Raw genomic sequence first — 13,617 nt, 5'->3', positions numbered from 1 at the left:
AGATTTTTTTGATAACTTGAATAACCGAGAGATTATCACCCTCAATAGTAATATTTCTAGCCCCCAGAAAGAGAGCTCCCCTAATACCTTCTCTTAGGCCTCAGGTCTCGGCTACTAAAATAGCATTATTATCAGCGAAGGTATTAGCACCACTTAGCACAAGATTCCCCACAGCATCTCTAATAACAAAGTCGTACGCAATGCTACCATTTTGCAACTTGAAACCTAACAAAATTAATAGGAGGGGCGGGACCAAATTATATTTGGCCTAGGCTTTTTAGAGTCTTTAACAACTTGTTGACTATAACCCAAACTGGAAGAACTAGAATAGGAACAATCAAGATTATGCATATAAGTTTTAATCATACCCCTAGTTTGGCTGGAGAAAAGCTTTCCTGACGAAAGGTGACACTAATTCTAGCATACCAAATGAACCACCAGACAATAGCATAGAAATTGAGGTTCTTAAGAGTCAAACAAGACTTAAGCTTACAAAAGTACTCAATGAAAGAAAGATCATTGTTATCGATAGGAAGGGGGAAAAAACCCCATTGGCATTAACTATTTTTCAAACATCATGCATAAAAGAACAATCGAGAAATAAATGATGGGCATCTTCTGAGTGAAAGTTACAAAAAACACACTCCAAAAGGAGGAAAATATGACTCATTTCTAGCCTCTTTTTAGTAGGGAGACTATTCTAACAAATTTTCCACAAAAAGAATTTAATCTTAGGTGGAAATGGACAAATCCCAAATCCAGGCAAAACTAACCTAGTTGGGAGGATCTAAGCCATACCCTTGAAGCAGAGCAGCACCTGATTTAACTGAATATTCTCCATCTGCAGTAAGACTTCAAAAAATCCTATCTGTCATTTTATTAGAAGGGATAGAGATTTTTATAATAGCATCTACCATATTAATCGGAACATAATTTAAGAGAAGATCTTTATTCCATTGAGCATCATCTGTAATGAACAAGTTAATAATCAACTCCTATGACCCAATAATAGGGGAGTACTTATTTTTAATAAGGTACCTAAACACCCGATTGTCATTCCAAAATGAAATATTCTCCCCATTTCCGATCATCGCACGAAGCGTCATAAGTTTATGCCATTGCCAAGAGACATTAGCTTTAGTTTTATAAGAGAATAAAGTGTCTTGCTTTAGATATTTTTGCTTAACAAGTTTGACCCATAAATTATTAGGCATCCTAATTATTTTCCAAAGTTTAAATTGTAGAGCTAAATTATTAATTTTAGCTTTTCTCAATCCCAGTCCGTTAAATTTTTTAGACATACAAATCTTATCCCAACCTATCAAATTAAGAGCTTTAGAATTCAGATCCTTATTCCAAAGAAAATTTCTATAATTCTTATCCAGTGAAGAGAGGGTAGAAGGAGGGAGAGTAAAACTTTGCATTTGGAAGCTAGCTTTAGAAGTCAGATTAGACTGAATTAAAATAGCTCTTCTTGCTTGAGATAGAGAATTGGCTCTCCACTTGGTAAGTTGAATGGAGACTTTTTCTTAAATAAAACTAAAAGTTGCATTTTTGACTTTGTTACTAATGATTGGGCAACCCAAATAATTACCTAGTGATAGATCAAAGTCTTCCATTTGAAGAATATTTTGAAAAACACTTAATAATTCTATAGGGGTATTAGTAGTAAATTGAAAAGCAGACTTATGAAAATTGACAAGTTGGCCTAACATAGAACAGTATTTGTTAAGAATGAATTCTATAGCATGACAACTTTCTACTTTAGCTTTTGCAAAAATCATTGTGTCATCCGCAAAAGTTAAAAAAGGAATGTTAACTCTAAAATGACTAAGAGTGACCCCTACCAATCTAGAGTCTAGAGAACTAGCTTGAAACAATTGACGGGCTAAAGTTTCTGCACATAGAATAAAAATGTACGGAGAAAGAGGATCTCCTTGACGAATACCTCTAGAAGGGAAGAACATATCTCCAGAAATACAATTTACTACAACAGAAAAGGACACAATTGTAATGTATTGACGAAGCCTATTAATTCATTTCTCACAAAAGCCCAATTTCTTAAAAGTTACAAAAATAAAACTCCACTCTAGTCTATCATAAGCTTTTTCCATATCTAATTTAATAGCTAACCACCCTTCTCTTCCTTTTTTATTCTTAAAAGAGTAAAACACTTCATGAGCTAATAAAATGTTATCTTGAATTTGTCTTTCAGGAACAAAAGCCTCTTGTAAAGGATGAATAATCTGACTCAACACTACTTTCAATCTATTAGCCATAATTTTTGAAATAATTTTATAAATAGTTGAGCACAGACTAATAGGTCGAAAATAATTTGGATTATAATAGAGCTTCAATTTTCGGAATTGGAGTAATGAAAGTATGATTAATTTCTTTTAAAAATTTTCCAGAGTGAAAAAAGGCTTTAATAGCTCTATACACTAAGTTTCCCTCTAGATTCCAATACTTTTGATAGAAGAAAGGAGTAAAACCATCTGGACCCGAGTTTTATCCGGCGCTAGATCAAACAGAGCAGATTTGACTTCTTCTATCGATATATCAGCGCATAAGTCAATATTATCATTTTCAGAAATTGTACACTATAATAAAGATAGATCAGAGTCATAATTAAAGCAACAGTCCATATTCTTAGTAAATCTTTTCTTAAATGCATTAGTAATACATTCTTCTACTAATTTTTAAGTAACTAAATGATCTGGTGGGTCTTTAATAGAAGTGATTATATTACGATTTCGTCTAATCGAAGCACACGCATGATAATACTTTGTGGTTGCATCCCCAAAATTTAAATTATTAGACTTAGCTTTGATTTTCCAATAAGAGTCTTGAAAATCTAGCAATTTTGTTTGCTTAGCCAAAAAAAATTTTTGTTGTCTAATAAGAAGAGGACAATCTTTATGTCCTAGGAGTTGATTTTGAATTTTAGCTAGCTTTCCTTCGACGTTACTTAATTGTCTAGCTATATTGCCAAATCTTGTAATGACCCAATATTTAGCCTTTTTCTTTAAAAGTTTGCACTTCCTTGTTAAACAATACATATTCGAACCTTGAAACTTTTGACACCAAGTTATATAGAGCAGTGATCAGAATATTTGAAGCGTTGCAGAAGCTCAAGACTAGTGAGGTGATAATTTTGTTACACCCTTTTTGTCTAGAATATTTTATATGTATATCATTTTTGTGCATGTGTATCGTATATTTTTTTTTTGTGTATGATAGGTTCTTGATAGGTTCACTTGAAGACGGGGTCGCGATGGGCCACATGTCTTTAGCATTGTGAGCCTGTCAGGGGTGTTACTCATATGTCTTTAGCATTGCGACAATGACACCTCCAGACAGTCCCTTGAAGACGAAGATGAAGACGGGGACTTTGTCGTGATGGGCCACATGTCTTTAGCATTGTGAGACTGTTAGGGGTGTTACTCATATGTCTTTAGCATTGTGACAATGACACCTCCAAACAGTCCCTTGAAGACGAAGATGAAGACGGTGATTTTGTCATGATGGGCCACATGTCTTTAGCACTGTGAGCCTATCAGGGTGTTACTCATATGTCTTTAGCACTGCTACAATGACACCTCCAGACAGTCCCTAGAAGACGGAGACGTTTGACCCTTCTCCCCTTAGTTATTACGTTCGACCCTTCTCCCCTTAGTTATTTATATATTCTTTTTTAACACACATTTTTTTTCAGGATGGTGTAGTTCAAAGAATTTAAGCAAGGTGATGACATTCATCTTTGTTTAATTGGCAATGAAGAAGATGATCTATGGACTGGCACTACTTTCGTTATTCACAAATCATTATTTCGTCCTAACAGCATGCATACGCACATTGACAAAGGATTGTAACTGAGTGAAATGTCAGTAAAGGTGAGCAAAGGGTCCCACGATGCAGTTCCGATGTATGTCATTAAAAGCACTCTTCGAGACAACTTTGAGCTTTCTACGTCTTCATCGATGCTTGGTCGCATAATAATTTCAGGTTCGGCACGCTAGGGCTCTAAAAGTTTGAGGATCTTGGGCGAGACAGTTTATTTGTCTGGTTATTAGGAGTGGACCGAAGACGTTCTGTCTCGCTTTGGGGCAATTCTTGACTCTTGTTCTATTTACTCTACAGTTCAAGCTTCTCTTTATCTATATGACGAGAACCCTGACATCATTCGCTCATTCTGTGAGAGCTGGTGTCCTACTAACAATACACTTCATACCATGACTGGCGAGTGGTCTATTTCATTGTGGGACATGTACAAATTTGGGGGGTTACCTATTGTTGGAAAAATTTATGATGAGACAGTCCCTAGCTACAACATCATGTGTGCTAGAGACAAAGAGGTAAAACGATTACTATCTCAAGCTTGTGAGATGTTGTTTGTTGTTTATCATACCCTAACAAAAGACCCCAACTCTAGGAAAGATGTGAGTGCTCAAAGATGGATTGATTTTTGGTGTAAACAGAAGAGAATCCACAAGGAACCTACCAAGAGGCGTAGATACTCTGAATCTCGCCCAAAATTTATTGCTAATCCTAGCGTAAACATTAAAATTCATCCAATTGTTTTGGAGAAGGCAGAATCAGATATGTTTGACCTTCTCGGGACAAATCTGTGAATTGGAGGACATACACTTATGTTGCTGCTTTTATATCTTGTTGGTTATGCACTTTTGTGCTACCTGACTCTGAAGAGAGGTTGATTAGACCGAGCACTTTTGAGATTGATGCTTTGATGGCATGTGGGCACACCTTTAGTCTTGTAGTTCCTGTGCTTTCCAATATATATTGCAGTTTGAATGCTATTGCAAGTGCTCCAAAACCAGCTTTTTCAAAAACCTTCTTTCTAGCACATTACCTTTATGGTTGGCTAGCATATTATTTCATCATTCACCATGACGCTGATCCTGTCCCACCTGGTCCTTTGATGGTTATATATTCAGGTGCACAAGGATCAAAATTCTTTAATGGAGAGGATGCTCACAATCTCATACATGCAGGGGCGTCAATTAATGTGGGCTGGACCATGTTGAACAAGAACAAACATGACCTTTTGCATGATGACGATCAACTAGACCCTGTCAAATTTAGTTCTATGGTTTCTCTTCGATTAAGTTACCTCGTTTTGCGTTCCTGTGACAAATTTCATGTTGAACCTTACTCCCCTCATCGATTTGGACAGCAATTTGATTATTGCCAAGATTACACTGGTCTATTGCGCCGTGATGTACAAGAATGTAAGGTGTCCTATTATGAAGCTTTGCGTTATTGGACGGTGCTTTTGTTTATAGGAAGCCAGTCTTGTGTTTTTACATCATGCCAATCACTAGACTGAAAAACTTAGTGACATCTAAATTTGCTAGCTGGTGGCTTAAAGTGACTATTGGAGATTTAAGGAAGAATGTTGAAATCCTTTGTTCAAGCGACTTAACTAATGCATTAAAGTCCAAGCGTCTTAACTAATGCATTTAAAGTCCAAGCAAGATCAACGACATAATGATGGAAAACGTTTGAGTCAACCAAAAGATGATGGTTCACGTGAACCATCATCTTTTGGTTGACTCAAACGTTTTCCATCATTATGTCGTTGATCTTACTTGTACTTTAATGCAACAGTTAAGACGCTTGAACAAAGGGTTTCAACATTCTTCCTTAAATCTCCAATAGTCAGTTTAAGCCACTAGCTAGCAAATTTAGATGTCACCAAGTTTTTCCAGTCTAGTGATTGACATGGTGTAAAAACACGAGATTGGCTTCTTGTAAACAAAAGCAACGTCCAATAACGCAAAGCTTCATAATAAGACACCTTACATTCTTGTACATCACGGCGCAGTAGACCCGTGTTTTCTTGGCAATAACCAAATTGCCGTCCAAATTGATGATGGGAGTAGGGTTCAACATGAAATTTGGCACAGGAATGCAAGACGAGGTAACCTAATTGAAGAGAAACCATATAACTAAATTTGACAGGGTCTAGTTGATCGTCATCCTGCAAAAGGTCATGTTTTTTCTTGTTCAACATGGTGCAACCCATATTAATTGACGCCCCTAAATGTATGAGATTGTGAGCATCCTCTCCATTAAAGACTTTTGATCCTTTTGCACCTGAATATATAACCATCAAAGGACCAGGTGAGACAGGATCGACATCATGGTGAATGATGAAATAATATGCTAGCCAACCATAAAGGTAATGTGCTGGGAAGAAGGTTTTTGAAAAATCTAGTTTTGGAGCACTTGCAATCGCATTCAAACCGCAATATATACTGGAAAGCAGAGGAATTGCAAGACTAAAGGTGTGCCCACATGCCATCAAGGCAGCAATCTCAAAAGTGCTCGGTCTAATCAACCTCTCTTCAGAGTCAGATAGCACAAAAGTGCATAACCAAAAAGATATAAAAGCAGCAACAGAAATGTATGTCTTCCTATTCACAGATTTGATCCCAAGAAGATCAAACATATCAGATTCTGCCTTCTCCCAAACAATTGGCTGAATTTCAATGTTTACGCTAGGATTAACAGTAAATTTTGGGCGAGACTCAAAGTATCTAAGACTCTTGGTAGGTTCCTCATGGACTCTCTTCTGTTTACACCAAAAATCAATCCAACTTTGAGCACTCACACCTTTTCTAGAGTTGGGGTCTTTTGTTAGGGTATGATAAAAAATAAACAATACCTCACAAGCTTGAGATAGTAATCGTTTTCCCTCTTTGTCTCGAGCACGCATGATGTTGTAGCTAGGGACTGTCTCATCATAAATCTTTCCAATAGTAACCCCCAAATTTGTACATGTCCCACAATGAAATTGATCACTCGCCAGTCATGGTATGAAGTAGTGTATTGTTAGTAGGACACCAGCTCTCACAGAATGAGCGAATGATGTCAAGGTTCTTGTCATACAAATAAAGAAAAGCTTGAACTGCAGAGTAAATAGAACAAGAGTCAAGAATTGCCCCAAAGCGAGACAGAACGTCTTCGGTCCACTCCCAATAACCAGACAAATAAACTGCCTCGCCCAATATTCTCAAACTTTTAGAGCCCCAGCGCGCCGAACCTGAAATTATTCTGCGACCAAGCATCGATGAAGACGTAGGAAGCTCAAAGTTGTCTCGAAGATTGCTTTTAAGGACATACATCGGAACTGCGTCGTTGGACCCTTTGCTCACCTTTACTTACATTTCACTCAGTAACGATCCTTTGTCAATGTGCGTATGCATGTCGTCAGGACGAAGTAATGATTTGTGAATAACGAAAGTAGTGCCAATCCGTAGATCATCTTCTTCATTGTCAACTAAAGAGAGATGAATGTCATCGCCTTGCTTGAATTCTTTGAAGTACACCATCCTGAAAGAAAAAAGTGTGCTAAAAAAGAATATATAAATAACTAAGGGGAGAAGGGTCGGACGTAATAACTAAGGGGAGAAGGGTAGTCAGACGTCTTCGTCTTCAAGGGACTGTCTGGAGGTGTCATTGTCGCAGTGCTAAGGACATGTGAGTAACACCCCTGACAGGCTCACAGTGCTAAAGACATGTGGGCCATCACGACAAAATCCTCATCTTCATCTTCGTCTTGAGGGGACTGTCTGGAGGTGTCATTGTCGCAATGCTAAAGACATATGAGTAATACCCCTGACAAACTCACATTGCTAAAGACATGTGGCCCATCACGACAAAATCCCCATCTTCATCTGCGTCTTCAAGGGATTGTCTGGAGGTGTCACAGTGCTAAAGACATATGAGTAACACCCCTGACAGGCTCTTAGTGCTAAAGTCATGTGGCCCATCGCAATGAAATCCCCGTCTTCATGTGAACCTGTCATACAAAAAAATATATATGGGTACACATGCACAAAAATGATATAAAGATAAAATATTCTAGACAAAAAGGGTGTAACAAGATCATCACCTCACTAGTCTTGAGCTTTTGCAACGCTTCAAAGATAGTCTAGAAGTTCATGTGCTCCAAGTCATGTAAAGTACGCCATAACATCAAGATTTAAATTTTGTTACAAAAAAATATATACAGGAACACAAAAAGAAAATGAAACAAAAGAGACTTAAAAAAAATCGAGTACATGACAAGATTAACAGTGTTTATTACGTGGTATTTCAAATATTACACCTTCATGATACTTTGAAAAAAAAAACAAAACAAACAAAAAGAGCATTGAAATCGACAAACATAAGTCACAAAAAAAAAAAAGCAATCTCTATAGCACTAATCAACCAAAAATCAAAGAAGTGAAAAAGAAGAGACTTAAAGGTGCAAAAAAAAAAAAATTCATCACCTTACTAGTCTTGAGCTTCTGCAAGGCTTCAAAGTTAGTCTAGAAGTTCAGTATCTCACAATTTCTAATGTACTATAAGTCAAATAAAATATGTCAAAATACAATTTGATAAAAGAAAAGGGATATCGAAATTCGACTTGTCAAATATTAAGTGTCGCTGATGTATAATTGTTATATATTAAGAATACACAAAGGAGATGTTTATTTCTACTTGCAATCAGGTGTCACATGATAAAAGTATAAACAAAAGAGAGAATTTCTAAACATCTCATCAGTAGTCGCGCTTGTGTAAAGAAGAAAAATGCAATTTTTATTTTCACAAATAAAATTGGGTATAATTCACTTCTCCGACAAATTAGAGTTTTTGTTCAGCAAAGAATGTGCTAGTAGACGAATAATTTGGATATTATTCTGCTAATGATTTCTCCCATGGCCTCCAATCTCCATCATTTCACGCACTTTCTCTCTCCTATTTTTGGTCAACTGTTGTTCTCAGAACTTGCATTGAGGCTTGAAGTTGGAACTATGTTTTTTTTTATCCATATGAGCCAAGAAGGCGGTACAAAGTACAAAGAAGGGGAGGGGAATCGAGCCTGTGACCTATCTTTCACAGCACCTCAATCTTAACCACTATGCCAAGACATCCTTGGTTGAAGTTGGAACTATGTGACATCTCTCTTCATCCACATGCTTACAATTGTTTGTCCTCGTCGGAGAATACTTTGGATATTTGAAGATTGCAGGCTTGTACACATTGATGACTTAATAAAGATTGTATATTTCTCAAGGTGGTATATGCTAGTTTAGTAAAGATTAAAGCCAAGGGGGTCGGATTTATTTGGTTCCACAAAACACCTAATGTCTTCTACCTCACAATGAAAATCCAGAGACATGACAACAAAAAAACACATACACATAAAACCCACATCAAACACCAAGATTTCTGCTTTTGTCGAAATACCACACAAAACCCAAAAAAAAATGCCCAATTCAGAAATCCATAGAAAAAAAACAAATTTTGAAAGAACCAAGAAAAAAAAGAACGAAAAAAGAAAGGGCAACACTATGCATATTCCATGACCTCCTCTTCAAGAAATTGAAATTCACCCAAATCAGATGCTTTGAATTGACTTGGAATTTAATTCACCAAATTCTCTAACCCGCCTGATCTTTATTATTCATCATCATCACATAAACAAAAACAAAAACAAAAAAAGCAACTTTAGCACTTACTTGGTTGTGATCTGTTGATTGATGATGGTGTTAGTGAAAGAATGCAAACTGAAGCAAAAGAGCAAAGACCCTAACTGTGAATTGAAAACCCAAACAAAAAAGAAAAGAAAAAACTTGCATGGTTTACCTTAACTGGTGAAAAAGGAGTTCGGGTATCGCAGGTTAAGAAAAAAAAAAGGAGGGCTATCCTTATTGGCTTTTATAGGTTATGGTAAACCTAGTGGAATCATGATAAAACTTGAAAGAGTTCACGTAACTGCGAAACCGTAAAAATCAAGAATCATGGCAATGTTAAAACACGACCTAGTTTAAATCAAATTTGTTGAGACGACGAGACCTGTCATGATTAAACACTTTAAATTATGTACGTGACATATTATCGAGGGGGTAATTTGTAGATATCAAAAATTTATTAGTTTTTTACATTAAAATAAAGTAATTATTATTGAGCTAAAATAAATATAATTAGTCCAATTTAATTAATTTAGTCCACTCAAATAACATATCCAAATTAAATTAAACAAATATAATTTGGGTTCTAAAATATTTAGGCTAGCCCATATTACTAGTTCGAATAAGATGGTCAAATGACAAAGGTAAAAAGACTCACAAGTCATAAACGAGCCCAAATCCATAAACTACCAAGTCCATGAAGGGATCTCCATTCCTTATAAATATACCTCACATCTCTCAGTTGAGGGAACGGAAAAATCATTATTCTCAAGAGCTCATAATATTCTCTTAGAATTCTCTCTCCAATTCATCAACAAGCACATGTGCCGACTGTTCAAATACATTCGATACCCAAACAAAACTCAAACTCAAGTTGACATTGACAAAATGTCATCCCACACTCAAACTCAGGTTGACGTTGACAACAGGTCAGTTTACATTAAACTACATGTCGACACCAACATGTGTCACTCTCAAGCTACGAAACAGAATTAGAGGACTTAGTAATAGCAACAGCAACAGCAACAGCAACAACAACAACAACAACAACAACAACAACAACAACAACAACAACAACAACAACAACAACAACAACAGCAACAGCAGCAACAACAACAGCAGCAACACCAGCAACAGCAACAATAACAGCAACACCAGCAACAACAACAACAACAACAACAACAACAACAACAACAACAACAACAACAACAACAACAACAACAACAACAACAACAACAACAACAACAACAACAACAAAAGCAACAACAACAGCAACAGCAACAACAACAGCAACAACAACAGCAACAGCAACAACAACAACAACAACAACAACAACCACAACAACAACAACCACAACAACAACAAGAACAACAACAACAAGAAGAACAACAACAGCAATAGCAGCAACAGCAGCAGCAACAACAGCAACACTAGCAAGAACAGCAAGACTAGCAACAACAACAACAACAACAGCAATAGCAACAATAGCAGCAACAACAACAAGAACAGCAACAATAGCAGCAGCTACAACAACAACAACAACAACAACAACAACAACAACAACAACAACAACAACAACAACAACAACAACAACAATAATATAAGCATAATTTGAACTTATTTGATTGATCTAAACTTATTTTTTTGATCTGAATTGATATGATATGAAATAAGTACTCCATCCGTTTCATTTTAATTGTTACACTATTCATAAAATTCACTTTGACCATCATTTGTGATTTATACGCGGATGAAAATATAGTCATGTGGGATCTTGTTAGATTCATTATAACATTTATTTTATTAAGATGTACTTTTTATAATTTTTACAAATACAAAACTAAAGATATATATCCTCAAAGTTTTGCATTGGCATAAAAAGTGTCAATATGTAGATTAAAATGAAAAGGATGGAGTAAAAATAAGGTAAATGTTAAAAATAGTAATCTAGAAAAAGCGAGTGTAAAAATCAAGATGAATTCTAGAGTTATCTAAACAAATATATATGTAATTAAAACATATTATAGAAAAATCTAGGAATGAAGAATCTAGAATAATCTAGCACCAAATATTATTAGATCATATAAGATTAGTGTAGAATATAGTAGGTTAAGATATACCACTCCTATAAATATGTGTAAGCATTGTACATAGGAGTATGGAGTCATATGTACTTCCGACCACATTCATAAGTAATAGTTCTCTTATGGAACCTTGCATATCACATATCATATGTATCTCCCTCAAGTTTGTAACATATTATTCCAATCAACGAAAATTCATAAATTACAAAATTGATCCATTAACATTCCGCATGCGCCTGTCAGAAATTCTATCAGTAAAGTGAACATAATCTTAGAATATAAAAGACCAAGAGCTCAGTTCGTACATGGTGTAACGTATACGAAGTTGGCACATCCCAATTCCCACCACACATACGGCCTCGCAGCCGGCTAATATTTTAGCTTCACTTCTTTTGGAGTCGTTCGTGCATTGTCAGGTTCGGCGAAGTAGACGAGGCTCAAATCAACGTGAAAGTTGCATGGCTACAATTTCTAGGAACGTCCACATAACAATGTATTGCATTATTACTCATGATTTTATTCCCTTCTTACAAACATAACGTTAATTTTATTTGGCAAGAGAGAGCCAAGAAAGACTATGATGCCTGGGTACGCCTTCCAGGGACCGTTTCCCGTACCGGGTACGGTACGGATTCGCCTAGGATTCGTACCCAGAACGAATCCATAGGGCCGGGTACGCGGGCTGTTGTTGGGGACGGAAAATTCGAACGCGGGGACGGGCTGGGTACGTATTTTATACTAAACCACGTACCCAAGGTCTTTACCGGTTTCCTCTCGCCGGTTTTCTTCTTCAACGCAGGCTGGAACAAGTAACCTTCTCATCATTTCTTCTTCTCGATTCTTAGGGTTTTGTAATTTTGTTCGCCGATTAAATTTAGTTGTTCATCTTAGAATTTTTGACCAGAGGAGAGAGAACGAAAGAAGATCAGAGGAGAGAGAAAAAGCAGATCAGAGGAGAGAGAAGGAAAGAAGATCAGGGGAGATAGAGAGAGTCATTTTCTGGTTTAATTTTTTTTTTCTTTTGTACAGTATGTGGGGAAGGGGGAAGGTCATTAAAAAAGGCACGTGAAATGGTGAAAGTGAGTAGTGTATTATAATATTATATTTACAGCTGTCTTTGGCTTTTTCACAACTTTGTTTAGTATGTTTCTGCTTCTTTTTTTTCTTTTTCTTTTTTGCTAAACTAAAATCAAATTATTTACAGGAAGGAAAGCTTTTTCTCCATAGTTTCATATGCATGTCTTTTAATATTTTTGTACACAAATTTAATGGAGATGTAGGAAAAATTGAACATAATAATTTTCATTAAAAAATATTTTTTTTTTTTGCCGAATCCAAGCCGTACCCGTTTTTTGAAATTTTGATTTTGCCGTTTTCCGTCCCCGTACCCGTATCCATCCCCGTACCCGTATTGGTGCAACCTAGAAGAAAGAGATGACAGTTCAAAATCAAAGGGAAAAGCTGGTAAAAATTTGGTAAAAGTTTTGATAAAGATAGTCGAGGTGATGATGAGAGTTAGAGATGGCAATGGGTAGGATCTGGACAGGATCCTTTAGGATCCATATCTATTTTTTAAACAAGGATCCAGATCCTACCCGGACCCATTGGGTAATAAGAATAAGGATCCAGCTCCATATCCGTATGGATCCTACGGATCTAGGTCCTATACGGATCCTTGACTATTTTCTTCAAACTACCCTAATTTTCACAACAATTAAAGATTTTAAACAATAAAGTCATCTAATATAAACCAAAAAATTTAATTTAATTTCTGAAAAATAACCATTGCAACTATTTACAACTATTTAATTATCAAACTGTAGATTAACAACTATTTCAAAAAGATCAACAATTATCAATCGATTTTTCGAACTCAATAATCCAGTAAATTCGCACATTAATTAGAACAATAATTCGAAATTCAAGCGAAAATCTGTAATTACTTGTAATAACTAATATTATAATATTAAATATTATTATTATTATTATAAAAATGGGTAAACAAATCTGGATCTAGGTAATAATTTAGGACCAGGTCCGAATCCGTT

This window comes from Beta vulgaris, chromosome 5 (assembly GCF_026745355.1).
Source record: "Beta vulgaris subsp. vulgaris cultivar EL10 chromosome 5, EL10.2, whole genome shotgun sequence".
Classification (NCBI taxonomy): Eukaryota; Viridiplantae; Streptophyta; class Magnoliopsida; order Caryophyllales; family Amaranthaceae; genus Beta; species Beta vulgaris.
This window is presented reverse-complemented; position numbering follows the sequence as displayed.